Genomic DNA, 14,487 nt, shown 5'->3' with positions numbered 1-14,487 from the left:
ACAAATGAGGCAATAAACATATAAACGTAACAAACTGTTTACCTAAACCTTTGTGATTTGAATTTTACATTTTAGATACCGGAGCATCTTTTTTTTGTACTTTTTTATAATCACTCCCGTTTCCTGCCCGGTATAATATCCAGGCATTTCCACTGTTCGTCATTCCACTGATGCACACAGAGACTCTGTCTGAATACCACGGCCAACATTGCCAACTATATCCAAGCTGACATAGTGATCATGCTGTAACTGAGGTGGTGAGTTCACCACCTTCGGAGCGATTTTCCAAAAGTTTCGTTTTCAGTGGCTTTGAGCACCATTGCCGTGTAAATGGCACAAAAAAAGGCAAAAAAGGTTTTCCGTTTTCACTCGAAAACATTGTGTAAACAGGGGCTGAGTGTAAAGCTGATCTGGCATCCGATACAAAGTAAGCAGGTGAAAGTTTTTTCCAACTTGATAATATTTCCTAACTGATTCATTGGTTAGTTGATGAAACTCTGCTCCGTCAGTTGCCACGTTTCCTTTATGTGCTGCGCCGGGCGTCTTGAGCGTATTTCAGGTCATTGATACCGATTTCAGCAATGAATTAAGATCAGTGTCAAGCTGGGTAAGAATGGAGCTGCCATCAGGCTGTATTTAGTCCAGCTCATCAGGCGTCAGCTGTTTTTAACCCAACACATTATCAAGTAAACCATGCGCCCACTTGCTTAAGAAGCACATTTTCACTCAAAGAGACAGATTTATGTTTTTACATTAAGTGCTTTATCTGGGGATGGTGACTTGTTCAATATGTGAACCAATTGACATTTAATCTTTTAGCTTGTCGCGCACAACTTAAATTTAATAAATGACCCCAATAAGATTGGAATTTTTGACATATATGGCCACATTTTATTAGACCAGCCTGATGACAATATTGTGTATTTGCATAATCCACTGTCGGAGTTTCAGTGTGTGAGACATCAGTTTCAATGAAAGTGATCAGCCCCGTCTCACCAAGAAGTAAAAGCTTGATGAATCATGATCCTCTTTGTCGGCTACCTCATGAGGTGAAGCGTCAAGATGTGACTCAGCAGTACAATACATACAGTATAGTGCATTTCTAAAGCTCTTCACCGTGTCCAGCAGGGTTTTACACACAGGCATCACATACCTGGCTGTATATAGAAGAAACAAAGCCAGGCTGTGTGAGCATGTCAGTCTTCAGTCCTTCCTGCCACCCCAACTCGACTTTGATTTAATCACACATCACTTTTATTGTTTCACCAGTTGTTTACACCCTATTGCTTTCCTTTTGCGAACACTTTAATCAACATCACATAATGTTTTACTAGTTCCTTTTAACTGAGAACGCAATGAATTTACATGTCTTCCTCCACTTGTAATTGGCCGTGAATACTATGATTATCTTGGTTTTTTTTGGCAAAGCATACGCTGACATGGAGAAATAGGAATTCAATAATGAGGGTCACTTAAAACGGTGCAGCTTAAATTATCTGGATCATCGGAGCATGAGTTGTACTGTGGGCTGTGATTAAAAAACAATGCCACAGAAAGTCTTAGTTCTGGATTCTGGTAAATAAAATGTAATTGCCCATAAATGCCTCATTGACTGCATGAAAGCACTTTCAATCAGAGTGGAACACATTCACAAACAGCTTTTGTTTTTTTTCCCTCTCTGACTGTTCACTCTACCAGGATTTCAAACCGGTTTCTCTGGAGCCACATGTGGCTCTTCAGTCCCTCTCAATTGTAAGGAAACATTTTGTCCTACTTTTGTCACATTTACACATCAGAGTCATCTTTAAGTGGACTCTCATCTGAGGCGAAATAATGTCAAAAAAGAGCTAAAACCATGAGAAAAGAGGAAAAAAATGACTGGAAAATCTTTGAGATCGATGTCCGTTTACACTAAAACGACAGAAATGTTAAAAAAAAAAAAGTTTTCATGTTGGGCACTAGTTGGTGCTGTTGATGTTTTGTGAGTCAACCACACACATGCGAGAGAGAACAATCGACTTTAAAGTTTAGTTTTTTCTTTGGTTTCCACAGAGAAGGAGTCGGAGCATTTACAAAAAGTTCCCCCTTTGGGAGCCGATTTTAAAAAGTTGCCTTTTCAGTAGCTCCGAGCACCGTTGTCACGTAAACGTACACCCAGAATGAAACAGCAGGTTCCCGTTTTCACTTGAAAACATTGTTGTGTAAACGTGGAGATGGTATTTAGATCACAGCTATGGTGAAAACTGCTTTCCAGTGATTTTTCTTCACAACAAAACACACACACACACACACACACACACACACACACACACACACACACACACACACACACACACACACACACACACACACACACACACACACACACACACACACACACACACACACACACACACACACACACAGTACTATATCTGTCAATCCATCTCTATCTGTATCCGCTGTCAACTCATAAACTAAAGTCATAACAGGAGACATACGAGGCTGATTTATTGTCTCGTAGTGGACATAGGACATATACAATGAATGGGCACCATTAAAGCTCTGTCCACAGCGTTCAGAGCTTTACCTTAAAAAAAATATTTCCCCCTGTGAGAAAGCTTCAGGCACGATCTCTGTGGGTTGTCCATCAGCTTTCTGAGAGTGCGGTGTTTCAGAATGCCCAGAGGGGAATATCTTCCAATTCACAACAAACATGCACGTGGTCTCAAGGCATGCTGGACTCGTTCTGGCTCAGAGAAGCCACATTTTGTTGAGTCCTCATTGAATTCAAAACACTATAGCCTTTATACACCTTCAATAAAGTGACCGAGGAGAAATGCTTCAACCAAGCTGCCCACCGTCAGACGCTGACCAGTAACAGATGTCAGAACAAAGACTCATGCTGTTACTTAGATCAAACTTTAACTCTGACACACAAGCAACTAATGATTATTCATTCATGTAGACATGTAGTTTTTGTCTATGTTTCTAGTGCTATGCCACAAGTGATAGGCCCATAGAATTCCTCAGGTTCTTGATGAGGTGGACCAACAGCGTCTACAACTGGCATTGATTCAAAAGTACCGCTGCTGGCTTGCCTTCACAATGCATATACATGTATAGAGCTGGCTGTCTGGAGGAAATGCACTTATTTCTGCACATTTTTAAAACACTTTCCTCGGTGTTACTTTCTCTGCTATAAATATCTAAAATTTTCATCTTCTTTGGCCCTCCTTGTTCATTCCACATCTCACTTATTTCTTTTTTCCATTTTGCCTGAGTCCCCTGATCTACCTTTGTCTACTCGTCCTTAATTTGCTCGTTTGCTTTCCTGACCAAGCATCCCCCCCCCCTTCCCTCCCTCTCTCTCCCTCTCTCTCTCTCTCTCTCTCTCTCTCTCTCTCTCTCTCTCTCTCTTTCAGTTAATCATTTTGATTGGATCAATCAATATCAGGAAGTGGGGTTGCACTACAGAGCATTCCTTCGGTGAGCTCACTGCCTCAGCACAAATTCAACCAACTTTGAATGGAAGAAATTAGAAAGGCAGATGGCTTTGGAATTATGGACTACTGCCGTTTGCAAAAAGAAGAGCGGAGAACTTATGCAGCACCTAATTGGGTTTCTGCGCTTCATAAAAAATGAATGGTGAAGTGACCATAATTTCATGCTTTTGAAATGGATGTTTCTGTTATCATATGTAAATGTGAAAAGATCACATCTAATGTCTTTTGTCATTCATCTCTGAGTGAGGCCACACAGAGTTCAGCTTTTGAACTATGACTTATGAACCTTTATGTACACCCAATGAAATAAAATTCATTGCGGGAGCGGGAAACCTGCACGGTCATCAAACACGTGGTTGCATTGTCGGCTAAATGTATATATTTTATCAAGACTATTAGCCGGTTTTATGTCCAGCTGGCCACATGTAATTAACAAGCCTTCGGGTGTTGTAGATCACGTGATTATTCCTCGGGCGTCTCCTGGGAGCGTGACGTCTGTAACTAATGGTGCACTGTAATCTTTGCACTGGCCTTCAAACCCTCCTGGAAGAATGAGCCCGGCCTTTCATCCCCCACATACTGTAGTCTGTGACTATACTGTACCTTAGTTTGAGGTATACCCTTAGGTCGAGAGGCTTTCTTCAACACTCTCTCGATAAGCCAGTGAATCTGTGATTTGTATTTAAATTGTTACAGAAATCTAATTTAAACATGTTGGGCAGTTTGTTCAATATATTCTTCACAGTTTAACCATGAATTTCATGATTTCTGAAACTATTGTATTGTCCGCTATTTATCATTTTAAAATCCTGTGAGTATAGTCTCCACCTCGAGCTTTAAGATTTTTTATTACGTTCTGCATCATCTTTTTTCCAACTGACTTGCAAAAGCACAGTCAACATATTCAATGTACAAATCGCAAAACACTGAACTTCAATGCAAGGTGAATCGAAGCGAATCGTCCAGCCGTCATTTGGACGGTCAATTTTCGGAAAAGACGGCCGAATAAATATGCGTCTAAAATATGGGATATTTTGGCCATCGCTACTTGTCACTGTCTAATTTGACCTAAATTCATCTTTTTATGCCAAAATATCCCGAATTATTGGCTCGAGTAAACTAATCGCAGCTGACTTTCGGTTTACTATTACGCCCAGTAATGAACAACATGATTGATCAATTGATACCACGTGGTATTAACGTTTTGAAAGGCGGCCTCTGATTGGTTCGTAATTCTCCGACTCATCCTGATGTGTTCAAATGCTGGGGCACAGGGGAGGAAATTGAGGAATTACTGTGTATGTGGAGAATCCACCCAGGTGGGACTAATTCTATGGACCTATGATCTAAATTTTCATTTCCAAAATGTTGACACATGTTTGGATAGCGGCACATCATTCAATCTTTTCATTGAAGAATAAAATATTCTTTGCTGTGAAAATGCTGATTTTGATATAAATATTGACAATCATGCTTGCTCCATCACCGGTTTATGTGTGACTGTGACATACTACATGCCTTGGTACCTCAATATTGTGGCTTGCAGATAAAAAATAAGTTAATATTCAATAAAAACTACTAAGAGGATAATAGAAACTTTTTCAGAGTTCAAGATCTACAGGTGCTCAGTTTAGGGGTGCAGGTAGAAGCAATGTGTCAACGACAGGGGGCATAAACAAGTACATGTAGTGAAGTTTGGAGTGAGGTGAGTCAGGTACAGGTACAGGTACAGGTAGAAACCATCACCAATGAAAAGAAGCATTTACCTTAAAAAAAAAAAGGAAACGTTTTTAACAAAGTAAGAAAGGATATTGGCTGCATCAGCAAACAAGTAAATAAAATAATAAAAGGAAATATATTACTGTTAAGAAGCAACATATACATGTCACAACGTAGTATTTATTTGTGTCAGACTTACAGAAATGTACACATTATGAGGGAGAGAAGTTAAATCCCCGGCTCCTCTCTCACCTCGGCACAGCTGGTTGGCCACAGCACGAAGTGAGAGTGATACTCCACTGCTCAATGAAACGTTGCAGAGGCATGTTGGCCTTGGAGAGGTGTAGCCAAAAGTTTTTTAACTCCGCTCCAAGCAAGTACTAAGAAGTGCACTGTTTGATTATTTTAAAAATCACACTGAAATATGTGCAGGTGTCTTACTTTTATTTGTAAAAACGTTCATGGACCTCAATCAGACTGTTCACCGGAGGAACTTGATCCATGTGTATGCACCATGTAGTACGTTTTTATCTTTGTACTTCTTCGCTTAATCATAATATATAACAAAGACTTAATTCCATCCGCCAAGGACGTAATAGAATCATCGGCATATATTTGTTTCTGTATGTCTGTTTAGCAAGATTACGTCGAAACTCCTGTACGGATTTTGTTGAAATTTTCACCACAGGTCATTGTGGTGAAAATTAATCTTAGGCCATTAGGCCATGAAAGATTCCATTAAATTTTAAATGCGATACGGAAACTTTTTTATTTTTTTTCTGAGTCCAGGTCAATGTTTGACGTACGTCAGAAATGTCACATTGCTCTTGTTGACTAATATATCCAACAGAAAAAACCCTTTTTGCTTGCTTGAATAGTGAAATGGCGCTCGTGTTATATTACAGGTTCTTGATGCTGCTGGTGTGATCAGTGCTGGGAAAGATTTGGTTTTTGGAATCAAGTCATTCAGAAAGAAGATGGTTAGAAGGTCATGTGTTCAGGTCTGGGTCAAGCCTTTCTGTAAGGACTTGGTATGTTCTCCCTGCGGTGTGAATATGGGGCCTCACTTTCATGTAAAAAAAGAAAATGTACAGTATGTGTGTAGTTTTCCACAAAAATAACCAGCAGTGCCAATAAAATAACCAGCAGTGCCAATCTGTGGCCTGGACTGCTCACTACATCATTTTCAGCGTTTCTACAGTTGTTGTGTAGACAGGAAACTTTTCTGAAACAAAAACGATACGTTTTTACTTGAAACACTGTGTAAGCGAGGCCTGGGTGTGTGTGGTTTTCTGTCTCTGTATTCCCCCTGTGATTGACTAGTTTTCTGGTCAGTGTTTACCATAATTGACAGGGATCGTCTCCAACACCCTTCTAACCCCTAAAATATACGAATCGAGAGAGAATATGGATGTACAAGCGAGAAAATGAGCATCTTGAAAGAAACACCAAACATTTGGTTCAATTGACTGAGCCATGTCTTTTCTGTGTTCCAGAAAGTGTCTTCCTTTGACTTGTCTAGTGTCTCGTGTTGTTAAACCACTTTGAATCCAGTCGACTGTCTCACATGTCACTTAGCGCCGTCCCAGCAGGGAATTTTCCAGTGTTTAGTCGCTGTCAAGCATCAGTCTCTTTTAATGGAAGTGTCCTTTTTGATGCGTTTACACTGTGTGAGAGTGTTAGAACAAGAAGAACTAAAAGCACTTTTCTTCTTTCCTTGTTTACACCCTCATTAGACCCAGGAAAAACACCTTTCAAAAGGTAAGACAGGAGGTTAAAAAGGGAGAGAAGAGAGGTGCTGGGAAGAAAGAGAATATAAATGAGAGCAGAAGAAATTAAGCCACAGGAGGGGAGAGAGTGGGAGAGAGAGGTTTACATGAAGGGAAGGAGCAAGAGATGGAGAAGGGGCAGAGAGGAAGTAGCGCTAAGCGAGGGGAGAGAGCAGGTTGTTGGCTGAGCTCCAATGAGCTCATTGAAGAAGACCCTGCTGTCAGCTTGTATCATCGTGACAGGCAGCAGACCTGCCACTCGGGGGGGTGGGGGGCTGCTGCTGAGACGTGCGCATGTACACGTGCACACACTGAGACGTACACACAAACATGCAGACACACGGTCGCGTATGCGCTTGAGTACACAAATGAATCCAGAGAGACGCAGATGCGTACAGAGAGTTGTAAAGCTCGAACACATGTACAGTTGTGCATAGGCTGATGGGCAGACACACATACATAGTTTGCAAAGAGAAATCCGTTCAATATGTTTGGTTGCTACATCCACATATTTACCTGTTTTAATAGAATTAGATCTTATCAATTCAATTTCATTTCTACAGCGCCGAAAACAACACAGTCATTTCAAGGGACTTTCACTGAGGGAAAAACCCAACGATTCTACATGAGCAAGCGAAAGCGAAGGTGGAAATGAAAAACTCCCGAAAACCTGCAGAGCCAGGCTCGAAGGTGGAAGGTTTCTGCTGTTCCGAGACAATCAGACCAAGGACTTTTAGTTCTCCCAGCAGTCTAAACCTGTAGCCGCTTCACTAGAAAATGGTTCATGTGGATGTTGTCCTTTTTTCTCACGGATGTATGACACCCAAAGACACCCAAATGTATGTAATACGGTTAGAGTTTTAGACATTGGACTGTCATCATAACAACGTCATTATCATCATAACAAATGATTGCTGCTTGCAGAAAGAAAAAGATGAATGTATTCCTTTCATTGTAAAATATGCTCTCACTAATACAAAACCTGACATTGGAGATTTCTGGTCATCTTTGGCCTGGCAGACTTAAACAAGAGTCTTTTTCAATTACCAGTTGCAACCACAAGTCGACAGGGCGTGCAACCGGCAAGCCAAACGTTCTTCGTCATGTCATGAATTCAGAAATCTTTTGTCAAAGAGTTGCCTCTTTGCATTTTGCAACCTAGAACCGGGTTTCATATCAAGCGCTGACTATAGAGCAGGTGGTTTCCTGAGTGATGGAGGGTTAAATGTTATTGTGTGTGAAGGAAAGCTGTCCGTGGACAAAAGCTCCAGGCAGCCTAAAAAACAGTGGACTCTTTGACGCACCGCCACTGGTTGACAGACTAACAATGGATATTCTTGGAAAGTCAGACATCTGCTTTTTGCACTCCAAATGGTGTGCATAGTTTAGGAAGGTTCAAGCAAAGAGTGTCTTGCTGTGTGTGTGTTGTTGTGGCTGCAGCTGCAGTCTGCAGACGTTCAGGTAAATCGTGCACCAAGGTTTCTTATTGCTCTGTGCCTGCAGGTATTGTTCATTGCAGAAAAATGTGAAAATTCTTTGAAAATGACGTTTTAAAGTGATATGGAAAACGTCTACTGTGTTTCGGTCGTCTGTTTACACAGCAGTGCTCGGAGCCACTGAAAACGGCAAGCAAAACAGTACCCACTAGTGGCCCTACAGGAAAACTGCATCGTTTCCGGCGTTTCTACAGATATCCCTTTTTAATTTGCGTTAAAACTTTTCTCAACTGAAAAGGTAAAAACGATGTGTTTTCACTTGAAATGTTGTATAATCAGAGCCTGAGACACTCCTCAAAACGCAGCACTGAAACTGCATTTTAAAAGTGCAGAAAGTGTCCTCCCTTCTCCAAAATTCACAACTCTCTACTAAAAGTATATGATAATTTTTTTTTAAAAAGAGCGAATAAAGGGACACACAACATTTGAAACTTCAGCAAAACACACTGAATAGTCACTGGCACAACCATCATTTAGCCGATCATTCATGGATGTCGCTCTTGCAGCTCGATAAGCCAGACTTCTCGAGCTTACCCCTGTGTGTAATATGATCCCGTGGGTGCCATCCGAATCCACTCTCTGGGATGGTGTGTGCGCTCAGATGACATTTTCTGCTCTCTCTCTCTTTCCCTCTTTGTTTGGAATCATGATGACACTCTTGACCTACCATCTGCCCTCCAGACCGGTGGGGACCAGTGAGAGCTGGACCTGCCCGTGTGGGGAAATCCTGTTACAACTCTTACCAACAATTAGAAAACCCGAAGGGGACCCTGGCGGGCTGAAATGGGATTCTGATCACTTCTTGACAGCGTCCAAGATGGCCACAGTTCGTTTGTGTGTTTCATGCGATGGGCAGGTTAAAAAGAGGCAGCAAAACCATTACCGTAGTGCATCATGGATCGATATCCACACCCCTGTTCAGACCGCCTCCTGACCGACCGCTTCGCTTGTCATCTGTTACAGATTTTCTCTTGTCTGACGTGCGTTCAGTCTGTGGACGCTCACGTCAGCCTGGAATACATCGTTTATCTCTGTGTGGTCCCATGTTTCATAAATGAATAAAGAAAGTTTTGTTGTCTACCTTCAGAGGAAATTATGGGGGAGGGGGAGGGGGAGGGGCACGGGCTGGTGAAAGCATGCGTTTCTAAGCAGAAACATGCTTTTAGGTTGCATTTCCCTTTATTTTCCGTATTTTCCTTTCTGTGCGACCCAACATGGAATTACATTTTTTTTTGCGCTGTATTTTTGCTTCCTTTGCTTTTGACCTTTGAAATGCAGCCCACATCTGTTAATCTTGTCATCAAGAATCAACCGAGCACGTCAGGATACCAAAATCATTCGTTTTTAGACAAATAAGCCAAAAGACAAGTCGGGGGGAAAGTGGGAACTACTATTGGAATTTTGTTCAATCGGAGTTCAAGACTTTACAGAGCAGTGTTATGGTGTACTTTATCGCATTTCTTTTTTCTTTTTTTATATTTTACCTGCCAGCAATCCCATTTAAAATGCATTCCTTGCTCGTCGAAAAAAATATTATGTTACTTTTCACCTATGCCTGCATATTACCTGAAATCCCTCACCTAACAAGAGGAACTTGGAACACTATTATGACCTTTCATACACATGGTAACATGTAGGCTGTTGCAGAAAATAACTAATATATAATCGCTTCTCTGGAACAAACATTCAACTCCGGTGATTTAACACGAATGAAATCGGTTGCCTTCGATATCTCGACTGTGTCTCATGAATAGAAAAGCTCAGCAGCAAGGGTAGAACAGCGATAACATACCATTATAGTCAGCATTGTTCCTCTGAAACACATTCTTGACATGCTTTATATTCAAAGAGGTTGCAGAGGTGGACATCCAGCATGACGCATCCAATAGTTTTACTGTCTTTGCGAGAATAAGTGATGAGGGGAAGAAAAAAAGAAGTAAATAATAAAAACGTAAGCAACAAAACTGTGCAGTTAAAAATGCGCATGGGAGACCTGGAGTGGCAGGGATTTAGAGACATTCACTTCATCCATACATTGTTGTAGCTCCAGAGGCCACTTTGCTAATGACTTAACAGTCCCCGGCTGCATATTGTTTTCTAGAAAGAACATCTGCTCCAAACAGTAATTGGATTGTTTTACCAATACTTGTTATCCCCTTGTGCGCTAACTGGAATTTCAGCCTGTCAGAAAAATCAACAATGCTAGACTGCACATTACCAGGTGCCTATGTCCTTCCATTAATTTCTGTACACCCCCTCTCCTCATCTTCTATCTGTGTTGTCCCTTCCTTACTTAACCATGCATGCATGAATACACACTTGCGCAAATTTACACACACAGGGAGCGTCTTCTGTCTGTGGCTTTAGTCGGGCAGTGATTACCACAACAGTAGCTGTCTTTACCACGGTTATAATAATAACTACCTGCCAAGGAGGAGATGCAATCTGATCTTGTCTGTTTCCATGCTGATTAGCACCAGCGAGCTTCTGCCGAGCCGAGCGAATCCCCTGCAAAGCTTAGCTCAATGTATATGATCGGCTTTTTTGGTGGCGTACGATCCGCTAATGAGGATTAGACAGAGTTGGTACTCTGTCACATCGGTTGGTGTTTTCAGAAACCAACATCACAAAAGAAGACAGTTTTCCCAGTCCAGGAGATCAAATGTTCTGGATGTTAATGAGATCTGGCTTCTCACTGGGTTCCGCACAAGAAGTCCACCACTGCACAAGGCAGCTCCCATTTGGCATCGAAACAAACTTCCGACTACTCTCAGGATGTTTGGCTGGTTTAGGCACATGTGGGCAGTGAAGTCGGTGTCACTGATGGTGTAGAGTCCTGTAATGAGGACAAACCATCTGGCCTATGGGGAATGAAAATACTCTGTTTTTGAAATCTCCCTTCATGGCGTCAATATCCTCCACCCTTTCCACACGCTCGCACACACACTGTATGTGTGCAGCGACACGAGGTTGTGTTGCCGGCCAGCACCTCAGCGTGGCTCCCAGGTTATTCCTGCAAACAGAGTCCACTTGTCTGTGTGGGAGTTTTTCAGGTCCTGGGCAGGAGGCCAGGAGCTGGACGACAAGCCGGTTTGCAGAAAATGCCAAGTGAAAGTACCTGTTCACGCACCTTTACGTTCATCACCCTTAGGATTGAGTTGAATGAGGAGGGGAAATCAGCCAGTGCTACAGCGAGCTCTTAGTTGTATTTAAAGTTAAAAGGAACGTTCCTCTGAGCATTGGTCGGGTCAAGTGATCTCCGGGGTCAGTCAAGCAGTTCGATAAGGCTGTGAACATAGTTAAGCACTTGTCCTATATTGATAGCTAACCATGATAGCTGAGAGTCAGAGGTGGCTATAAAATATAAATACTTTATTAATCCCAGAGTTAAATGGTAGAGACGGACTCTTATCATTTCTGTGGCAATAAGGCTCTATAACTCCTCCCTGTGAATTTGTTGTGTTTTTCTGTTCATTTCGTTCTTCTATACTTATTCCAGCCACTGCTTCGCCCTGTGTATATGGTGATATTAAATACTGTATTACTTAATTTTCATTCTGTCATTTTGGTATTTCAACTGTTATTGATTCTGTGTTCTCTTCTGTGTGGAACAATGCTGCAAAGACTTTCCCTCTGGGATTAGTAAAGTATTTCTATAGTAAGGCGGTGGTTGGATGGAGTCAGGTGGAGGCTGTCTGAAATAGTGTTGATAGATATTTATTACACACGCGATCTTGCTAATATTGATATAAATGAAAAATAAAGTAAATACATATATAAAAGTGATATAAATGCTTTTACTAGTAGAATAATTGGGCTTTTCTCAGTAAGAGTGCCTTGAGATGACTATGATGTTTGTACTATAAATAGAAAACGAAAGACCAGAAAGTGAAAATCTGTTTTGATTGTTTTATTCTATTACATTTCCCAGCAGCCAAAACATATTTTGGTGTAAGAAATAGAATACTACAGCCTCATGAGTTAAAAGTTAATCAGGTGGGTTTCATTATCAATGCCAAACATTAGATGGAGAGATAATTTTTTGAGTACTCTTGAAGTAGAAGATGGGATATCTCTTTACTGAGCATGTGGTTGTCACTGTCTGTGCTGAGCCGGTGATATACTGGACACCTGGTCCATATACACCTTTTACCGGTGGTAGCTGGGATTAGCGCAACCCCCCTGCCACCCGAGTCTGGATTAAGGGTGCATGAATGATGGTTGCTGTGATTGAAGTATTCCCCCATGATTGTGTCAATTGTGCATTGCAGAACTCTTCATTCGGAGTTTGATCGCTCGCTGACGACAGTGTAGAATCTGCTCACCTTGTAGAGGTTTACAGTGCTTGTGTCCAGGATGTTTTTTTCTTATTCGTCTGCAGTGATTAGTGGGGATAATTTGTCAATCTAGAATCTTTGGTTAAAAGCTATGGAGCCACTTCTAAGACGATAATAACATTTTGACATATCGCCGTGACCTCAATGTTGGCCATTGATCTAACAAACTAATCTAACAAATTCATCTTTAGTATCAAATGATCAATATAAGGATAGACATAGAATTGTAATGGCACTTTCTCCTCAGACCCTTAGTCCAGCAAAGTAAGTATATAAATGTTTAAATTTTGAATGTTAAAATCTAAATTACAAGCTAATAAAAAGAGACAGACCTTATAAATTAATATGTCCCTTGTCCTCAGTGCAGATAGGTAAGCTTATGGCTTATTTAAGTGTACGGTTCATATGAATGTTTCAAATCCAAAACCTTAGAAGAAATTGTTGTTGAAGAGAATCAGCAGACCAACTGATAAACCTCCTAAATATGATGCCTCCGTCCTGAAGCCAAAATAGGCCGAGGCATTAAACAAATATTAAAATGTCTGTGTGTAACTTGACTAGGTAATTGTCTAATTTGCACAAGCCGTCATGTTAACTGCATTAGATCATTTTGATCATTGCGGTACGCTGAGGACTTTAAATGCCACTGAGAATTAATTAGCTGCTTCCTGGTATAGAACTGACTGATTAGTGAAACATGACGTGCCATTTATCATGAAGAGAAATTGCCTGTGCTGACAGTTGATGCAGACACGTTGGGAACACCAGATGATTGAAAAGGCGAGTGAGGAAATTGATTATATTATCAGGTTTTGTTCAAGTTCACTATCTATTAATCTATCAAATATTTTTTTTTTATGCTGCTTTATCTAACAGGATCATAGGAGGCTGGAAGTGATCCTAGCCGACTGTGGCTGATCTCAGGGTACAACACAATCACAAGCTTGCAGGCGAAGCTACATTCATTCGTAGACACTAAAGCCCCGTTTACAGGACAACGTGAAGATGCATTGTTGTGTTTTTGTTTCTGAAAAGTTTCACATCTGCACGGCAACGTTTTGAGAATGATGTTTGTTGACATGGAAACAGCCGAAAACTTTGTAGTTTTCATGTTGAGCCACTAGTGGGTGCTTTTGTTTGTTTTCGTAACGATACGCTATAAACATTAACAATGGCGAGTATATGGACCTTCTTATAGACAGTTGATGAAGTTGGGTCACTTTTGACGCTGGGATAAAACTACCAAGTCTCAGGAGAATATGGACTTGGAGTCATGACACTCTGTCGGCCGCCATTGTTCTTGTCCATCAAATCTCAGAGCACTGTTGTCATGTAAGCAGACACCCAAAATGCAACAAAACTTGCATTTTTTTACTTGAAAATGTTGTTGTGTAAAACATGGAAACTCTAAATAAAAAGGTCCCCCAAGGCCCAAAATGCTTACCACTGCATCACTGCGTGGCCCATGTTCAGTACTTTGAATGAAAAGGCCAAAACTTTCAGCAAATAAGACAAGAAGCATGCAGTTGTGCCAGCAGGTCCTTCTCCGATCTCCATGTTGCATCTCTTTTCATGCTTTCAAGTTGATATGAGCTCAGAGCCCGGAAAGCTTTTGACTGATGAGCTGCTGTGTCGCTCCTCATCCACACAGCGACGCGAGCAGGTCCTGTTTAGCAAGCCT

The sequence above is a fragment of the Lipophrys pholis genome, assembly GCF_963383615.2.
Source record: "Lipophrys pholis genome assembly, chromosome: 12".
NCBI lineage: Eukaryota > Metazoa > Chordata > Actinopteri > Blenniiformes > Blenniidae > Lipophrys > Lipophrys pholis.
The sequence above is the reverse complement of the archived record's forward strand: the minus strand, read 5'-3'. Positions refer to the sequence as shown.